This window comes from Marmota monax, unplaced genomic scaffold (genome assembly GCF_021218885.2).
Source record: "Marmota monax isolate L192 unplaced genomic scaffold, Marmota_monax_Labrador192_F-V1.1 WCK01_AAM20220418_F8-fsc00017, whole genome shotgun sequence".
Taxonomy (NCBI): domain Eukaryota; kingdom Metazoa; phylum Chordata; class Mammalia; order Rodentia; family Sciuridae; genus Marmota; species Marmota monax.
Window position 1 is genome coordinate 8,683,202 of NW_026695241.1, and position 21,357 is coordinate 8,704,558.

At 40.9% G+C, this 21,357-nt stretch overlaps 1 pseudogene; it reads right to left on the minus strand.

Annotated features, from left to right (window-relative positions):
- The window catches only part of LOC124090431 (regulator of microtubule dynamics protein 1-like), a 114,519-nt pseudogene that overhangs the window by 58,413 nt on the left and 34,749 nt on the right, over positions 1–21,357 (minus strand).

Below are 21,357 nucleotides of genomic sequence, written 5' to 3' on the forward strand. Positions count from 1 at the left end.
GGTCATTTTACAACCCGACTCCATCCTGGGATGATACAGCATGAAAGCCCTTATCTGATGCTGGCACCATCTTGGACTTTTCCATTGTTCAGAATCATGAACCATAAAAATCTCTGTACTTTATAAATTACCCAGTCTATGGAATTTATAGTAGCACAGAATGGACTAAGACGACTTGCTTTCATCTTTTGGCTCTTCTTTCCAATTATAATTATTCCATCCTCCATGAACGCAGCCATCACCTTAATACTGATGAATCCCTAAACTCGATTTCCAACCTTGAACTTAAGTTCTACATACCGTATGCATATTGCACGTATTCCCTTCAAGCCCTGCCAAACTTTCAAATGAAATATGTGCAAATGTGAAACTCAGTAGGATGGCTTGAATGCTTACCACATACCAAATGCTTTGCTTGAAAGACCTGCAGACTTTAGGAAATCCAGGGGAGAAGAACGGTATGGCTACATTATTGTAAGGAAATTGTATAGGACTGATCATAGAGAGATATGCTTAAGAGCACAGAGAAAAGTTCCCTCAGACTAAGCAGAATGTTAGCTCAGAAGATAATGGAGGAGGATGGGTAGGGGAGGAACAGGGAAGAATGGCCCAGGCAGAGGGGGAAGTGTAGACCAACACACATGACTGAATGCAGGAGGAGGATCTATTCCCTATCCTGAGACAAGTTCTTCTTCCTGTCTTCCCTCTTTGGGTCGGTGGGGTACCACTCCCTTTTTGTCTGAGTGGTGGCATGAAGCATGTGAAAACCTTCACAGCAGTGCCTGACCGAACCTAAGTATCCAGTGAATATATGCTGACCAGGAGGAGGGATAAAGTTTAGAAGGCACCATCCGTAGAGCTGGACGACTGCCCAGATCATAGATAAGAGGTCTAGGTTAGGTGGAGTCTCTATGAAGGTCTAGCAGGGGCCTTTCCTGGAGCCCCTTACTCCTGGCCTCAGGGAGTTGTGACCCCATCTGCTAGCCTTGTACCTGCTGTCCTCATGTGGTACCTAGAGTCCTGTTTTCTGATTCATTGCCTATTCAAGCTGACTGCAAGAGAGGATCCGAGTACAATCATTGACACTGTGTCTCCTCATCGTGGATTCTTCAGCCTGTAAGTCCTCTGGCAATTTTGAACAAAAACATTATATTCTATTAGAGAATTCCGGACCTTTGAACACCAGGTAGTTTTTAAAGAGGCAATGGCCTTTTGTCCCTCCAGAAAGCCAGACCTGCCTACTGTGGATGTTGCTCAGATAGGTGCTGTTTTTCTCTTCCCAAGTTCCCAAAAGGCCTCAAAGTCTCTTCCACTTAGCAATCCACTGGGGAAAGTTTTTTTTTTCCTCCCCAGAATCCAACGTGTTAAAACCCTAATCCCAGTGTGTTGGTGGGGCATGGATGTTGGTATGTAATTAGATTTAGATGAGATCATGAAGGTGGGGGGTGTTCCTGAGGGTTTCAGTGCCCTTATAAATAGAGGCTCGAGAGGTGGCTAGCTCTCTTTCTGTCATGTGAAGCTACAAGTAGGAGTTGGCTCTCTGCAACCTGGAAGATAGCACTCATCAGAAACCAACCATGCTTATCAGAAACCAACCACTGGGCTGTGAACTACTTCAAGCTGAGATGAGCCTTATTCCTTATTCGTTTTCGTGTCCCGGCACAGTGCTGTCTATATAATAAGTGCTCAGTAAGTTTTTCTGGGATAAATGAATGAATAATAAAGTGGGATCTGTAACTACTTTACTCACCTCTGGGGCATTGCAAGGCATCATTAGTTAATGCATGCAGAGCTATCTGAACCTTAATTATTAGCATTATTTTATCTGCCAACCTCCTATGGCTTATTTTAATTCTATGATATGGCAGTTCAGCCTGGAACAAAATTCCCTGCCATCCACTCCAGGTTTCCACTCCTGGATTAAGTCCTTTGGGCTGCAGAGATGCTGGAAGGGCAGCTTAGGGATGTGCTCCCCAGAGCACTTTCAGAGGAACGTTCATTGGTCAAAGTAGCTAAGCATCTGGAGTGGGCCAGGATCTCACCCTCAAGGAGAGGCAGAGGGCATGTCTCTGGTGTGGTCTGCCATTTTCCAAGTTGGTACAAATCAATGCCTGCGTTTCCTTGTTATTTGGGGCTCTGTTTGTAGGAAAGTAACTTCAGGCCCCATGGGACTCTTCTCTGCCTTACAAAAGGAGTCTCACTCCTTTTCCATTCCACCAACCGCCCAAATGAGAAACACTGGAAAACTAACCTGGATGATCACAAAGCAGTTAAAAATGTCCCAGGATATACTTGTGGTGACCTGGAATTTCCTAGTCATTGATAAGAAATGTTCTTTTTCTCTCTTCATTAAGACATCTCTCCATATGAAGCAGAGTTAAATTTGTTCTTGAAATTTCTGATGGTAAATGATCCTGAGAAGCTCTGTGTGTGTGTGTGTGTGTGTGTGTGTGTACGCGCGAGCGCACCCGGGGAACACTTAGGTCTTACCATTAAATGTGCCTGGAATTTGGCTTCTTGAATTTTTATTAAAACTTACACTGTTTCATTGATGGAAAAAGATGTTTGCTGTCTAGATAATTATTTTTTTAACTATGCGCATGCACACACAGGCTTGTACACTACACTGTTGGTAAACTAATTGGCGAATAACACCTGTATATGGAAAAATTAATAGTTCATGACTTTGATACTAATTAATAGATAACTGGCATGGTAAGAAGTCCTGGGAATTTGTGCATAGTATCATATCAAAGGCTGCTTTGGTAACGGGACAGTTCCTCATGGAATTATTCTCGGCTTCGTTTTTCCTCCCTCCTTTATGGTAGGTAGCTACATTGAATCTCCCCAAAAACTTTTCTCCTCAAATTCTCTTTCTGGCTCCTAGGCACTGGCAGCCTATCTGTGGTCTCTCTGTGGGTACCCTTCAGCTAGGTCAGTTTGTGTTACATACGTGTGGGGTACTCCATTATATTTGTACTGTCACTAGGGTCTGCAAACTCAAATGTCCACAGAGCTCGGCAGAAAACATAACTGACAGTCTCCTGGGCCATGAGAACCCAGCAAGGGTTCTAAGTACTTTGGCAAGGTGGGATGGCATGCTCTGCCTCAAGGGGATAGTTTCTTTTAGCCTCTAGACGATTAAAGCCTGTGAGAGCCATTATCATCAAATCCACTAGTAATTCCAGAAATCAGATCTCTGTGTGAAATCTCCTCAACTTAAAAAAAAAGTTAGAATCTGTCGCGACCCCTCGCCGGCAAGGGAAAACACGACACAGGATTCTTCTTTCAGCAGTTTATTCAGGCCTTGTTTCATGTATCATCTTCTAGTGACCCCCCGCCGAGCGCCCAAGCACAGCCTAATAAAGCCTCCCGCATACCAAGCCCAAGCTGCCACGAGGATCTCTCTCATAGGGTGGTAAGGGATTGCATGCCAATTCTCCATATAAGGAGTTGTTTATCACAGGCCACAGTGGAAGGCGGCGCCATCTTCTAATGGCGGCCACGGTCTATAAGAATGGCTTACCACAAGAATCTGCTATGTTTTTAAAGAAAACATTGCACAGAGCAAACAGCACACCTCTGTGGGCTACTTCCTTCTTTCTGGCCTCCAGTTTACAACCTCTGACACTTAGCAAATGAGAATCCAAAGTTTAGCAGCAAATGTGTTAAAAAATCTCTCACATTAAAAGCAGTAAAAAAAATGACTTGGTGGAATGAACTAGAAGACGACAACATGAATACAGCCATTGCCAAGGCTCTTTGCTCAGATAGGAAATTATCCAAACTGCTCTTAGTACCATCAGGTCCTGTAAGACAAACCAGTGTGCTTCTAGAATCCATATTATCCTTAATTGATTACCCATTCCTAGAACCAGAGATCCAAGGAGGGAGGTGGTCAGCATTATTACATAGTGGAGAAGGGAAAGTAAGCAACACTTGGACCTCTTTGGCTACTGTCTAAAAACAATACTATTTTGGGAGAGGTCTGAGAAATGACCATTCAGAAGTGTGTAAGTGCCTTTCTACCCAGGGAAGTGCCATGGAGAAGAAGTAAAGCATAAAACAAGACAAATCCCCACTGTGGTCTCTCCAGAGCTGCCACGGAACATAGTGGTAGAGTTTAGTCTTTTCATTATGGACAACTCTGTTCTTACAACCAGTGCCCTTTAATACTGCAGGCTAACATTACTGTTTGAAGAACCTTATATTGAGATATAATGCATATCTGATTTAAGAAATTTTTTTGTAAGATAATATACTCTGATTCTTGAACAAAATTCAAAATGCAGAAGACCGCCTCCTCCCGCAGGTGCAGAGAGCAGGGTTGGCACAAGAGGAACTCATCTCTAATGCCATTTTCGTGAGTCCCTAAAGTTGATTTCTTCGAAATACCTTTGAAAATTTCTTACACTCAGCTTATCTTATAAAAATAATTACTCTAAGTTAGGGATCCCTCTGGTAAAGAGTGTCACTGAACATAAATTATGCAAAAACCTTGATTTGGGTGAAATAATTTGCCTTTCAGACATTCTTTCCCTATTTTTGCATGTCAAAAGCAACTTACATCTTTTAGTACAATCAATGCAATTGATTTGTTTAGAAAGCTCTTTGAATGATTCAGTTGCAGAACTGGTCTAACTTCCAGATAAAGGATAGTCTGTGACCTATAGGTCTGACTTTGTTTAAATGTCAGTTCTGAATCTAATTGAGTGAGGCATAATGTGTTCATTTAAAGAATCTTCCTGGGCAGATGTCATATTCTCTCTCTCTTCCTTGCCTTCCCTTCTCTTCTATTAACTTCAGGATCTCTTTAGGTCTTTAAAAAATTGCTAATGGAGAACTTAGCTCTGGCTAAGTAGGTGAAGAATATTTATTGGGAGGTTTTCAGTGGCTCAAAGAATCAATAAGAAGGTAAGGAAGGTGACTTGGGAATGAGACAGGGATCAAGGTTGATTTGAAGGCTCCGTGTGGGGAAGTTGTAGTGAGAACACTCAAAGTGACACTATCACTGCTGGGAAGGAAGAGAATGGCCCCTCCTTTTCATTCTTGGGTACTTGTTCAACGGGATCTAACAGCAAATGGAGACGTTAGATGCAGTGAAGATGGATGGCTTTGCTAAACCCATTTCCATTTAGGAACTGGACGTTGAATTAGACTATTTCCTAGCCTCCCTTGCAGATAGATTCAATCAGGTGACCCAGTTTGGCAGTGACGTGGGAAGAAGGGATGCATAGTACTGGGCTGTATATAACCCTCTCCTGGGCAACTGCCATTTTCTTAAACCAAACTGAGGACAAAGTGCTGAGGACTCCAAGGATGCAGAGCAGAGCTTTATCTGGCTGTGAACCTGTTATTTATTGATATTCTGTTAAATGACCTATTTGCTCCTGGGCCGTCTTGCCGGGGGAGTTTGACTGCACCTGAACTGGCCTATGCTTTGTTGAGTGAGAAAAAAACCCAATCATGACAGGCTTAGGTAAAGCAGCAATGTTAAGTTTCTGAAGTTTCTAAATGCTTCCCTTCAATGTGGGCACTTACCTCCTGGTAGACTGTTAACAAACAGTGATCCTGCACTGGCATCGATTGATGGATGGGCAGTGGCCTTCAGATGAGACTTTGAAGAGCACTCATCTAGAGAAATTGGGTGTCACAGCAGAGGGATGCTGAGCACTGAACCACTGCTGTAAATACAGCCACACAGAAAAAGCCCCAGCCAGGGACATCAGGGGTTTGCTTTCATCTACATTAAAGAAACCTTTATTTTGTTTAGCCTCCGAATATTTTGGGTCTGTTGACAGATCCCAACTCATAGAGCAAATTATAGTGTAGGGCCAGGGTGCTTACTGCTGTCCTGTCTGGCCATTAAAAACCAGAAAGCAGGATGTGTGCCACTTGAAGGAGAACCCCAAATGGAAGAGTTTGAAAGCAAAAATAAAATGAAACAGTACTCTTTTGATAGCCCATTTCCCCCCTAATTACCAAAACAATGTACATAGTTACCCCCACATCTGGGCATCCTATGGAATGCATTGGTAAAGATGCCAAAGAGCCTTTTAATGCAGATCTGTCTCTGAGCCCAGGTGTTATGGCCAATCTTGCATGAGAGGGTATCTCTATCCCTCCCTACCTGTCTGTTGATCGATTGACTGCAACTTATGGAGGAGAAGAAACAAAAGATGGCTTTAGTTACTCTCTTAAGCATGGAAAACACAGGCACACCGTCAAAGCTCCACATAATTTTATTGGATTGCAGGAGAAGTATAAAGTGAATGTCCACATCTAAGTAACCATGAGGCCATGTGACCTCAACGTCACCATCCTATCAGCCTCCACAGGCACAGCTGCAGTACCTCAGAGACCCCTCCCCAGCTTTTCTCACCCCTCTGCCCACCAACCACAGAATTTCCAAGGAGATTCGTTCAGGATTGTTCCTCAGGTAACTTGGACCAATCTCTCCCCTCCTTTCTTTCTTATAGTTCTCAAGAACAATTATAGAATGTGCTAAGAATGGGACATCCTGAGACAGGGAGGGGCTGACTAGAATGGCTTGGGCTGGGCTCCAGTCCTCCCTAGAAACATGATGTGCTTCTCTGGTTTAGCCCAGCATGTCATGTTGCCCCAGGATATAAAACTCAAAGTGAGCTCCTTTCCTGGGTCCTTCAGCTCTTGTCCAAGTGAAGCATATGCAGATGAGACCTCATTTTCTCTGGACTGCTTTCCTGAGCCTTGGGGCCCCAGTTTGTGATGAATCCCAGGTTCTGTTTTCTCTTGCTGCCTATATGGAAGAAATCAATCCACTTCCTTTATGTCATTGTATATGAATGTGTTCTGTCTTAACAAACTCAGACAATTTGGTAACCAGTGCACAGCGAGACTACTCCACATTGTAATGCATGCTCAGGACACAATCTTACCCTCTTCACCGTGGTCCACTCTTGAGGTTCACTGGCCACATACACTTGAGGCATCCATGATTTCCATCAATGTTAGCATGTCTCACTGGCCAGCAGGTACCATGCTGGACACATACATAAGCACTTCTGGTCATCAGCATAGGCTTGGACAGTGGCTACACTACACAGTGGTCTGTGGTCAGCTGGGAGGGAATTGCCTTTTCTCTACTATTCAGTAAAAAAAGCCTAGAATGTTGGATTCAGACAGAATTGATTCCCTAACCTTAAATCTGACAGTCATTTGGAGCAAGTTATCATCTTTTTAAGCTTCAGTGAAACCAGCTATTAAGAATGGGTTATAGCTCTGAAGCTATAGCATACGTGTGAAAATTAAATGAGAAAACATATGTAAAGCACCTAGAAGGATGACTAGTTCCTAGTATTCATTAAATAAATATTAGCCACCAGAATCATTATCAGTACAACAACTGAATTATGAGTCATTATAAATAATTATCGATGCCATTAAAAATAAGTATTTCCTCTTCTATTGAGTTACCAGTCCTAGACCAAGATTCCTCTTAGTTCTACGATAGTAATTTTTCTTTTAAGCACCTCACTGTCTTTGACTATGTGTAGATAGTGACTATTTACACATAGTCAGTGAATGGTTATGATGACATGTGTTTCACTAGCAAGTGGGGCTCTATTTACTGGAGAAGATGTGGACATAGAAAAGAAAAAGTGTTCATTCCTTTTTTGTTATATGTATATTTTCTTACCCAAACACTGCTATTTATTTATTTATTTTGACATGAAGGTACCTTGCCTACTTCTGCTACTACATAAGACAAGTATAAGAAAGCAGTGTTTTTCTGAACATCTAAGCCAGCCAAACACTTTTTGGTGATAAATTGTGCCCTGGATGAAAAGGCTCATGGCTTATTGTAAAAGGCTGTAGCTGCCCATATTGCAGATATTAGCATATAAATGCTCGTCTCTGTCAGGGGTGTGTGTAATCCTGAAATATACTACCATCTGAGTAGGATCCTGCAATAGATAGCATTGCAGAACATGATAGCATCTTATACTAATGTAATATTTATGGTTGAATGATCTTTTTCAATATAACCAGGTATAATATCTCTTCCCCAGTACTATCAGGATAAACTTTATTAGACTTGGTCAAAAACCAGCAATAGATGAACTGCTGACACATGTGGACAATCTTAGCAATCCTCCCACTAGTATTTATGCATTTTATATATTTATACTTTAGATATTCTAGCTACTCATACCTACAAAGCTGTCTGGATGTTTTTGACAGAATGAACTGCTGGGACAATAAAAAAAATCTGAGGATTTCCTCTTGAGATTGGAAGAGGCACTGGCTTGCATCTCATTCTCCAGGTCAAATTAAATGACGTTGGTGTAGATATTGTACATGGTGTTTCATCTTTGGTGTAGCTAAAATTATCATGAAGGTGAGGTTTTCTTGCAAATCATTGTATCTTCAGTGCCTGGGGCTTGTCAGTCAACCATTCATTGAAAGAATTGATGGCATTAGTGAATATTGACAAGTGGATCCTCTAGAATCTTCTATCCCCTTCAGTTTTGTCTCATGAGCTTGAGACTCCAGCATCCTTGTGGGGCCTTGCTTTGCTTTTCTCTTCTCTCTCACTTTTTCTCCTCACTCTCACCTCTTTATATAAACCTGCAGCATGCAGCTCACCGGGGTACCTGTGCCGTGGATATATCTGCAATTAACAGAGGGAGAAACATTAAAATAGAAGGACAGTGAGCTGATGGGTAAGCTTTCAGGAATCAGCCATTCTGATATGCAATACAGAATAATGGTTTTTTATCACAGAATAACAAGTTTAATGGTCCAAATGTACTACCACTTCCCAATAACCATTTTTACTTGCAGACAGAAGTGGGTGTTTTTAATATTGTGAAGGCATGGACCACACTGTGCATTTTCATGTACAACCTCTTTCAGATATTTGGCTTTTGATTATTTCTTAATGAAGTGTCCCATTTCTACTAGCAGTATTAGTGTCAATATTTGAACAAGCATGCTGCAATTCCTAGGGTGTTTTTTTTTTTTTTGTGTGTGTGTGTGTAAGGTGCTGCTAGAGTTGAACCCAAACAAAGCATGTTATTTTATTTACTCTTCACTTCAAATATATGTATGCATTCTAAAATAAAAAAAGTCAGAATTAAATAAATTACAATGAAATAAAAAATCTGCCACGAGCAATAAATATTCAAAAAATAATGGCTTAAATAGAAATTTTTTTCTCTCTTGCATAAAAAAAGCCTAGAGTTAGGATTGCAGAGTTGGTATAGTAGCTTTATGAAGTGGCCCAAGGTCCTGACTTCTGTCAATAAGTTTTTTCCTCTTGCATGGAGCTGCCTCCCTCAAGGTTAAAGGTGGCTGCTGGATATCCAGCTAAGACAGCTTCATTTAATGCAGCAGAATTAAGTGATAAAGAAGGGTACAAACTCTTACTTAGAAATGCTTTTAGAATGTTCCAGAATTAGTTGTACTTAAATTTCACTGAACAGAGCTCAGTCATATGTCCACCCCTCACTTCAGTTACATTTGGGGACAGGAGTTTTTAGCTGGGCAACAATGTTCTAAACTAGAAATATACATTGCTTCACAAAAAGAGAAGTATGTATTCATTTCCTATTGCTGTCTTTCATGCCAAAACAATAGAGTTTCTATGGGCCAGAAGTTAGGGCATAACTTAGTTTAGTTCTCTGCCCAGGAAGAGAACTGAAAGGCTAAATTCAAAGTGTGAGCTGGGTTTCATTCTCATCTAAAGTGTCAACTAAGAAAAAGCTTGTTTCCACATTCTCTTAGGTTGTTAGCATAATTAATTTTCTTCTAGCTCTTGTGTTCATAGAAGCTTGCCATTTCAAGTTAGTAACAGAGGAACAGTCTCTACTACTTTAGGTCTCTAGTTTCAGGGATGGTCTCAGTCCACTTTTAAAGGGATCACCTGATTAGGTCAAGTCCACTCAGGTTAATCTCCTTTTTTATTAATTAATCAACTGATTATGGACCTAATGATTTTTGCAAAAATCCCTTAACTCTACCATATAATATTTTTTAGATGTAAATCATAGGCTCCATCCTGACTCCAGGGAAGGGGATCATTCAGGGACTGACTCTCTGCCGTTCACCTCAGGATGCATTTCCTATAGGTAAGCAACTGGCAAGCTTTGCCTCACACAGTAGTTTTTATGCAGCAATCTTCCATCAGACCATAGTGTGCCAGACCCAGAAAAGAGCTGCCTGAGAAATTACCTGATGGATTCATGCAAGATGTTTTAGATACTCATCGCTGCATAAGCACCATTTAGCAACTGCCACTTAAACCGATGGATTCCATCTATTCAAGCTAATGGTTTGTCTTGGAATTTCAACATACTTTTGTAGTGTTTCATAAAATGATGTATTTCTTTCTATTTGTCATTTCATACTCCCAGGAATTTTTTAAAAAACTTTTTTTTTTTTCTGCTCAACCAAAGTGTACATTATAGTACAGAAGCATTAGTTCACTATTAAAAAATTATCATTCAGCTGGATGTGGTGGTGCGCATCTGTAATCCCAGTTGCTTGGGAGGCTGCAAGTTTGAGGCCAGCTTCAGCAATTTAGTGAGGGCCTAAGCAATTTAGCTAGTCCTTGCTAAAAGTAAAAAATAAAAATGGCTGGGGATGTGGCTTGGTGGTAGAGTGCCCCTGGGCTCAATTCCTGGTACAAAATAAATAAATACATAAATAAAATATAAATGTGTATGTGTGTGTATATGTGTGTATATGTATATTTAGCATGTAATTATTTATAGAGAGACACACATATAATTTAAAATACATCTATGTCAAAAACCTTTCAAGAAGTACTAACCTTTGTAATACAGACACATTATTTAAATGAAGGTGGAAGTGGATTAGAGTCTAATTCTTTCTCTCAAAGATGATCTCTAGTGTTTTCTCTTAAAGATAATTATTTAATAAGATTGTCAGATCTTCAGCAAGAAGATGATTATTAAGCATAAGCAGTGATCCACTGAAGAAAAGAGGTAAAATTCAGGAATCCCCAGGTGTCCTGGCTCCTGTCTCTATCCAACAGGAATCTGTAGTTAAAAAGAAAAAGCATCAGTGTGTGAATAGATATTAAAAAGTTTAGTACCAATGTCTGTGCTTACTTTGCTCTTTGTTTTGTAGTTCTGTTAGTTTTGGTACCTGGCTGTCCTTAGGAGAGGTGTATAGAAGAAATGGACTCTTGGAGGCTGAGACTCCAAGAGGACTCCTCAGTGACCCTCTGAAGAAGACAGAACACACACGAAACAGAATCTCTTCAAAACTCTGTAGAGAACTGTGAAATCATGTAGTCCAGGGACATATGGCACCAGGTGTCACTACAACCATCGTCTAAAACTCACACAATGCACTGGTAATCATAATGGTGACTTTAGGTTACCCAAATCATTGAATATTTCAAAAATGGACTTTAAAATTTCTTTTCAAAATTCTTTCTCACCAGGCTATAAAAAAACCCGGATGTTTCCTAATATTCATGACGGAGGCACAGAAGCATAGTAAATCATCAATGATGTTGCTATTATTCATAACTAGTCATCACCTATAACTATGACTATTTATTATATGTAACTAGTTAATACGTGTAAGTCTATTACCATTTTGTGCTGTGAAAACAGAACATTCCAACTGGGAGTCTGTAAAATACAGAAGTTTATTTCTCACAGTCCTAGAGTTTGGGAAATTCAAGGTGAAGGTGCCAGCATTTGGTGTCTGAAGACAGTCTTCTTGCTGCGTCCTCACAGGGTGGAAAGCTGTGTCTTCAGATGGCAGAGCAGAAGAGAGTGAGCCCATTCCACAGCCCTCATACAATGACACTAACCTCCTCATGACTGCAAATCCCTGTGACCTACACACCTCCTATAAAGCCCCCCCTCCCAGCACTGTTGCACTAGGGAGTCAGTTTCCAGCATGAGGACCTCAGTGACACATGAAGAATGTGTCATCATTACTTCTGGACTTGCCTCAGCCTTGATCATCTTCAGTCTTGACCTCTTCCATTCTTAGCTGCAAATCCTGATCCCACTCCTGAGGCACAGTGAACTTTGGACTTTAATGGTAGTTGTGGGTCCATGTCAGCAGGTGGATTCTTACCCTCTTGTTTTTGTAAATCAGAGTCTTGCAGGAAAACAGTATAGAGATTCCTCAAGATATTAAAATAGAAAGTATCAATCCCATTTCTGGAGATAGAGTCCCACAGAAATGAAATCCATATCTGGGACAGTGATTGGATTCTCCATGTTCATGATGTACCTATATCAAATCATCATGTTGTACTTTGAATATATGAAATTTTGGTCAATTAAATGTTTTTATAAACAAGGAAATATTTTAAAAGTCTTGTAGAGGAGATTACTGTAAACATGGGCTAAACCACTTTAATTTCCAGAGCCTCATGTGACCTGATTACTGAATCTGCTTGGTGATTGCACAATTATTTTTCTAGCTATGGAGCGGCTCCATGTGCAGGCATACAATTCAACCAGTAAGTGTACAAACAGTGGGTTTCTATGGAATCTGGTAATAAAATGCTCATCGTCATCTAGATCTTTGACATTTATGCATTAATTAGATGTTTCAGCTGTTAACATGCTCTGGGAACATGTGTACATGTGAGGATATGAATGTTCCTTTCTTAATATTTAAAATAAGAATCTCATTTTGAGGTAGTTACTTTGTATATCACCATATGAGATAAAATTAAGATGGATATTTTCTCTGTGCATCTTTTGTTAAAAAAAGAAAAGAAAAACAGATATTGCAAATGCATCACTTTATAGTTCTTGTTACATATCCTGTGGGTTTAAGAATAATGGCCCTGTTAGAGTTTTATGTATCTCCTGAACCAGGGGATGGTCAATTATTGGCAACAATCACATTCCCCACACCTCACTAATGGCTGGTGGCCCACACTGTAAATTAAGGAGTAGACATAGAGCAAGCATAAAATGTGGACCCCTGCTTTGGCTAATTTAAAAGGTGTTTCATAACATTAACCCTGCATGGAGGAATCCCTGCCAATTGCGATGGTGCCATAGGAATATGTGTAGAGTATGGATTTCAGTTTTTTGGGTGCTGTGTTTTGAGACTGACTGTCATTAACTGTCTGGATGGTGACCAGGGCAGTGAAGAATGTGGGATGCACACTGAATGACTGAATGAATGGTTGAAAGAAATGGGATGATTTTTCTCAGACAAAAAGAAATTTGAAGAAGTTTTAATAGCTATCTTCAAATATTTTAAACCTGTGGAAGAGAACGGACATAATCTCTTTGAAGGGGTCATCATCTGAACCGTGGTTAGACATCACTGGTGTTGAGCCTTGTTCAGACCCAGTTTAAGGAAAAACTTTAAAGAATTAGAGCTATCCAACAAAGCAGTGGTCTATTTATCAAAGTGTCCTTTCATTGAAATATTTTAATAACTCCCAATAAATCTGGTTGTACACAGGTGTTTGTACAGCAGAGTGAGGAGGTCCAGAGGACACCCACAGTTCCTTCTATCTCAACTTTGCCTTCCACAAACACCCCGTGCTTCTGCTGTCTTTGATTATTATTATTTTTTTTAAATCCCAGACCCTTTAAAAGGAGGGGTTTTTCAGCAAGGAAACTCAGAGATATTGACAAGAACATTTCAATCATCCAAAGGTCAAAACCATGCCCTTGACATCTGCTAGCCATCTCTGGGAGAAATGTGTGGGGCCCCTGGATGCTTGTTTTTGTGGGTTGGTTCTACAACATGATACTGGAATGTTGTCTTTATGTGCAATGGATGATGGAAGACAGATTAATAAAAACATTTCTTAAGCTGATACCAAGTGTTAACCAAGTGTTATTCTGCCTAAGGAGGCTTTTGCTTCCTACCATACAGAGCAGATCAATTGCTGCTATATGTAGCTGGTCACCTGGTCTGTTTTGTGACCCCCATTTAACTTCAGCTTGGTACACCTGTTGATAGAAAGGTCTACACTATCTTTAAAAAAAATGCAGTAAGGAAGCTTTCCAGTGTGCATCCTTTTAGTCATTTTAGCCTAATTTCAAACTTTTGGGGGCTCGTGAGTAAGATTTGTTTTCATTGAGAACGTCGTAGCGTGCTGATGAGCTCCCTTAATTAAAAGTGTCAGCAGTCACTCATGACAGAAGGTAGAGCCAGAAGCTCTGCTCTGACGACGGGATAGATTTGCTGTTTAGTAACTACATCTTCACATTTGGTGAAATCTCCATCTGTGGCCTCAGGCCAAGCGCTCTGAGTGCTCACTGAAAGTGAGTTGGCAGAAATGATTTGTTCAGAGGCTATTTTTTCCACATAGCAAGTTCAGATGCACTCACAAATAATTGGCTTAGCGATTTTTCTGCTTAGGCTCTACAGAGGCGCTCTCTGAGATGCGTGGAGATTAAGGAATGAGACTGTATTATGTCTAACTGTGTTCCAGTCTCTGTTTCTTGGCTGATATCAGAAACTTTGAAAATTTCCCAAAACATCAAAAAAAAAATGTATTGTACAAAATTTTCTAATTAAATTCACTTCAACTTTGGAAAGACAAAGGATGTTTTACCTAAAACATTGGGGGAGAGCTTGAAGCACTATGAAATATTAGTGAAAATCGAAAGAAGGAATGGATATTCATTGAGAAGTTACGAGGAGAAATATGGTGGACAGAATAAAACTTGAGGATAACCAATAGCAGTAAGAGCCTCACTGTTCCTTTAGAAATGAAGAGAAAAGAAAGGGGAAGCAGGTTGCTGCCGCCCATGTTTGGCCTTTTGTTGAAATAGGGAGTGAGGAGAGAGACTGCCTTTGCTCTGTCTGTTCTTTTTAACCAACAACACAGCCCAGGAAGCCACAGAGAGGGTGTGGGAATGACATTGTTGGAAGTGTTCTTGGTTCCTGTCAAGAAGAAGGAAGTGTGGCAGAGGAAAAGCTCTCCAGCCCTGGGTTATTTGAACACAGACTGCATTGGTGACCCCATGGGGTGTGCTTTCCCCTTAGTGCGGCCAGATTCTGCCTTTGTGGGTTGTCCATAGGCAGCTCATTGCTCTTGTTCTCCAAACCAAAGTCAGTGGCTGTCAATCCCCTTTCATTTCCAGCTTTGTGTGAAGATATTCCCTTCATTATTTTTGACACACATTCTTAGATTAGATCCATATGTTTATTAATTCCAGGAGAAATCCAGTAGAAATCAGATCTGGGCAATTTATGACTCCTCAAACCCTGGGAAGATTATTGAAATCTTTTAATAATAAAATACAATATGCAGTTATTCTAGAAATTTTTGCTTACTTATCTTCATAATCGTAAATTATTTCATACCTAATTACAAACAGGCAGACTGAATAATTGTCTTCATTGAGGGATGTTTGACACTGAGAAAATATAGCCTTATTTTATAAACCTTTTAATGTTCAGACTATAAATATGTCACAGCTAAGGAGTACTGCATCTTTAAGTGTATTAAAGTCGCTCTTGTGTAACCAAACATAATGGGATTTTTAAATGAATTATAACTAAAGTACTTAACAAACAACTTTTTAAACTTTCAACATGTGTAAAGCTATTTGAAACTGTCCGTTTCATATTAAATGCCCCGAACTATATTTCACTCATAGTCATTTGGCAAAAAAAATTTATATCAGTGGGTGCTTTTTTAAGATAGAGATTTAATAGAAAGAAAAAGATTCAGTAGGAAATTTAATACCTGTCCTCCCTCATAGGTGCAAGGAATCACACCAACGAAGGGTCAGAGCTCTGCTTACATTTCGGGGGGCTTTGGAACAGGATCAGTGCATGTGCATTTCATTTGGCTAGAGGATTGTCCATCTGTATTCTGGTGCTTGGGAATGAAGTAATGAAGTTATAAAAATAAACCCTTTCCTTCTGTTTGAGATCTCAATTCACACCACAGACTGGCTAGCTGGTCTTTCGAAAGTAAGAGTTTGAATCTTAATCCATTCATTCAATCACTCATGGCTCTATGTATCTTATTTCATAATTCTAATGACAAATTGTAAGGATCGGTTTATATAAATCTTCAGTGGACATCCATTTTGATCCTTAACTTCCAGGAGAATGAGAACTGTTAGGAGCACTGCTATGTCCCGAGAGATAGCAGAAGTTCAATGAAGGTTTTTTGAATGAATGGATGCACACATAAGTGTTCATTGAATTGTTGCTTGTTGGAGTTTGAAGATGCAAGGACAAGCAAAGAGCCCTGCTCTCCAGGAGCCGACTCTTTGAAAGAGAGAATGAGAATGGTTCCATCCACTTGTGAACCTAGAGAGCAGAGGAGACAAAACAGCTGGTCAAAGCACTGGCTGTATTGCGTTTGTGTTTCACAGGGAGCAACGTGGATTAGTCCAAGATGTCTGGCCAGAGCATCTGATGGCAGCATTGGAGGGCTCCAGAGCTGTGTTGACCAGTCTTAGTGCCTGTCTGATGGGCAGAGGGAACCCAGAGTGCTACATTTTTAGGAATCTGTGGCACTATAAAGTTCTGTTGGTAGCAGACAGAAGGGTGCTGCTCTAACAAAAGGCAGGTAACATTGGCTGTTCTCCTCGAAGCATGTTGAAGTGGAACAGTCTAGGGGGCATAAAGGGCAGTGTGGATGACTCTATGAGGGAATCATTTTGTAGTATTGAGCCCTAGTCTCAGATTAGAGAACTTTGTATTGAATCCATTGCAACACCAATAGCATCCGAGGTGTGTATATTCTAAACCCAGACTGAGGTCTCTTACAAGTTGTTGAGCATGGACAGTCCACAGAAATCAGCTGTGATTTCAGTGAGGGAGCAGAAGCCCCAGCTTCCATTATGATTAAATCCTTGTCCTTACACACCATTCTATTACAACAGTGAGAAATATTCTGTCTGTTTCATATTAAATCCTTTAAGCAAATTCTTCCTTAGGAACTTATTACAACCCTTTGAAAAGGAAAAAAGTGTTTCTCTCCTTCTCTGCACCTTCTGATGATACACTCTAAGTTCAGTGTAAACATATGGATGGGCAGTCAACATTTCTACAATGTAGTTTTGTAGGATAAGAGGACTCTCAGCTAATGGAAGAAACTCTAACTGAGGCCAGAGAGGAGGATTTATGTTGCCTTCTCCCCTCTGGTTCCTCCGTAGTTAAATGAAAGCCAGAGATCTCTCATAGTCCAGTGGTGTTTTCTTCTCATCCGCAGAATCAGGAAATGTTAAGAATGAGGTGAACTGGGTCTTGTCTTTTCACTTTATCCTCCTGGGACCACTTCTGGGCATGTGGTTATTCTGAGAATAAAATTCATCCTTGGGCTCAGAAGGTGGTGATAGCTGGTGCTTACTCCAGCTATCTGAGATCCTGGCTTGTTATCATGGATTAGAGAAAGATCACAAAACGGAAGAGAGCAAAACAAGCAGGGCAGGTGGTGCTGGCTGGAACGGGGGACTGCTGAGTTATTTCAAAGGAGGACTCCATGGGGACATTTCATCGTACAGAATAGCTTTGCTGTGAAATACATGCTTTCCTTTATCCTCCCACCCACTTTTCTCACTTACCTCATCCACTCATTTCCAATAATGTTGATGGTCTGCTGCTGCTGGGCTTCAGAAAAGCTAGAGACGGCTGTGTGTTTCTCTTTTTGCCTTATTCATGATAGCAGGAGCCGGAACATGCAGGGCCTGCCAGTGTATCAGTGAGAAGTCAAGGGGAGTTTATTTTATACCAAGAAGAAAGTAAAAGTCTTCATTATTATTATTATTATTATTATTATTATTTTAAAGAATGGACTGTTTTTCTTCTTATAAAACTCAATGGGAAAGAAGTAATGTGATTGGAATCCAGTGGGTCTGGAGAGGCGAATGCATTTGAGAGACACATTGTTATCAGCGGTTATCATTTTCATATGTGCATAAAGACATTTCTGCTCAGAAAGAGAAGTGTGTAAGCCGTGACATCAAAGGGCCTCATGATAATTCTAACCCTTGGGGAGGATCACAGAAAGCCCCCATTGGCTTCAAATTCGACTTAAAGTTGATCACTGATGTTTTTCTTAATTCACTATCTATTGAAATGTTAAGCAGAAAGCCCTGGTGAGGAGGTGGAGAAGCTCTGGTACAACTGGTTCCCTTCGAAGCTCTCTGTAGCTCTGTCAGAACTCTGTCACAACGGACTTTGCATGTTGATTCATTTTCTTTGCCAAATCCTTGTTTCTGTGAAATAGGTCTCTCCTCCTTGCTTTCTTGGAGGCAATAGTGACAAACACAGAACCGGCTGAACAACCTTTCTTGACCTCACAAAGGACAGTGCACGGTTTGGAGCGTGGGGTCGGATCCAGAGCACAGGCTCCCAATTCAGGCTTTGCCATGGGCCAGCAACCAGCCTGAGGTGCATTTTATTAACCCCTGGGTGCCAGAGTGAAGCTGTGGGATAATGATCAGATACGTCTGGAACAAAGTCAGCACTATAGTCCTCAGAGCCGTTGTAGTATTGATATTAGTATCATCCACTCTGCCATCCACTTCTGAATTCAATAAATACACGCTGTGTGCCAACTACAGGCAAGGTCTTATGTTAGAATTTTAGGCTCCACTGGTAAAAATCAATAGGCCTGCCTTTCTTAGTGATTTCAATCTGGTCTGAGGGGATAATGTATGAAAACTAACTATATTTTAGAGATAAATTTCAGATTTAATAATGGCTAATGACAAGTGGTAAATGTGAAAATGAGGGGAAAACTGGGTAACTTTAAGGAGTATGTGGTGGTTTGTGACTCCTGGATCAAGGTGCTCAGGGATGCTCTGTCTGGGGATCAGAGGCTGCTTTACCCCTAAGCGTAGGGAGCCTGAGACTGGCTGCCCTGTGTGGTTGTGTGCTCTTTTTTATTGGAGTTGTATATGTTTCAGGCCCCACCAGACCTGTGTGTACCTCTGCTCAGGGCGTGACAGCAAGAGCAGCTTAGTGGTAAGAGGCAGGACAGTCATGAATGGACCCAAGGGAGTGCCTTCCAGGGACAGGCACATGTACAGAGGCAGCCAAACACCTGATAAGATTGAGGGAAAGAGGACTGGCCACTGTGGCAAGGGCCAGGCATGGTGAGGTCAGAGGGACAGGCAAAGGTCGCATCACATGGGGACTTGCCAATGGTAAATGGGTTTCTGGAGGCTGTCTCCACTGATGTTGTGAGTCCCTAGAAGGGACACGTTGGAGTCCTAAATAATATCTATGAATGCGATCTTATTTGGAAATAGACTATTAACACTATCAAGTTAAAGCCATGCCATTAGGTTGGACCCTGAATCCAGTATGACTGGTGTTCTTACTAAGAGGGGAGATTTGGGCACAGAGACAGATATCCAGGGACAGGAGACGCAGGCAAACACAGGATAGAGCCCTCTGAAGCCGAACAGCTGGAGTATTGTGTCTATAAGCCAAGACACATCAAGTCACCAGAAGTTGGGAGAGGCAAAGACATCTTCCCCCAAAGAAACAGAGATGGGAAGTCATTGGAGAATTAAGCCTGTGAGCAGAAAGACTGAGTTTAATGTAAGGTGACTTCTGACTTGTAAATGCTCCAGTGAAAGTTAGTAGAAATGCAGATATTCTGCGAATCACAGAGATCTGCATCTTGGATGACATTGGTAGGGACTGCTGTGGTGACAGAGAAAAGTAGATAAAGGATCCCAGGTGAATTTTGTGGATCGACCAGGTGGAGTTGCTAGAGGATTGGTCGTGGTGGGTAGGGGAAGAGAGATCACGGACAATCGGCTCCTGAAGATTCTCTATCTGTCCTCCCTAGGGTGGTCTGTGCCCTAGCAGAGAAACATCCAGTGCTGCGGAAATCCTAGCTCACCAATTCCAGGGCACCATTTCACTTAATAATCTCTCTTGTTTATTAACTTTAATAGTGTTGTAACATTTAGTTCCCATGCTACGAGGGAAACTATTATGCCAGATGGTTCCACAAATAATTATCTTCATACTTACATGAGTGCTCTATTTATTTTTGCTGATTACTGGTGCATTTTTGAACCCATTAAAGGCCCTAAAGCTTTACCAATAGGCACCTAAATAAGGCCCTATAATCTTCAAGAAGAATTTAGTATGTGCTTGTTGAGCTACTAAACTCTCCCTAGCTACACTGCTGTTTCAGTCATTGAGAGTTTAACGGAGGAGAAAATCAGAATGTATTGATTTCCTCTTCTGCCCCTCGGAAGAGGCACTCCACGTTGTTTTTATGATGTTTGGAAGCACGTGTGACAGTGCCTTTCAAAGTACTTGAGGAAACCTAAACCTGCTAGGTGAGCACATAACCAACTTTCACTCGGGATCACTCTGAATCTGGCTGTATGTTGGGGAGGGCAGGTGGAAGGAGATGGGAGCAGCTATTCTCTCATAAGTGTGCTGCTAGTGTGTGTGTGTGTGTGTGTGTGTGTTAATATAGCATGTGTATGAGTATGTGTGCATAGGTGTACATCAGACCACAGGTCAGAGCCAGCCTTGAGTTTTTCATGTCAGTTCTAAGGACTGTGACCGAGTTCTGTTCAAATCTTTTCATGTTTGCATGTGAAGATTCTCTGGATACAGTACTTTATGGATCCACTATCTTTTCTCTCCTCCTCTCTTGCCTATTATTTTAGGTCAGGACATTATACACGGAGGAGGAAGTGAGTATTTAAGAGTGCAGAAACTTGCCCACATGATAATGTCTTAGCCATGCATATGTGTCCAATGGTCACGAGGCACATTTAGTAAGAATTTTCAGTTAAAGACCCGTTGTTGTATAGGACAATGGAGTGGGAGTAATAGGACCTGGGTTTTATTTCTGACTTTTACAACTTCTCTGGCTCTCAGATTTTTATCTATGGAGAAAAATGTGGATCATGATTTATATAGTGAAAAATCATATGAAGTAATATATGTGAAATGACTTTACAAACTGTAAAGTGCTAGATTTATGTGAGGTGTTCCTACTAGGCATATCTAAAACAAAACAAGGTGGATCTCTTTATGCTGGCTTACAAGGAATTGGAGGATTTATTGTTAAGTAAAACAAAACCAAGAACAGTATGGATGGTGTTATTTGCTTTTATGTGAATGTTCATTCAATAAAAAACAGAACCATAAGACAAATGTTTGTATTTGTGTCCAGTGTATAGAAAAAGAATGGGAAGGGCCAACTCTTTGGTGATGTCCTGGACAGCAGACATGGCTAGCATTGGGGAGAGGCTGGCAAGAGGAGGTGAGGTGAGGCTTTTCCATATTGAACTCCCAGGTTGTGTAACGAGATGTTTTATTGCAATGTTATTACATAAAACCAAATAAAGCCTTTATAAGTTAAAAGTATGTAACTATTAAGGAACTATAGCCAATGAT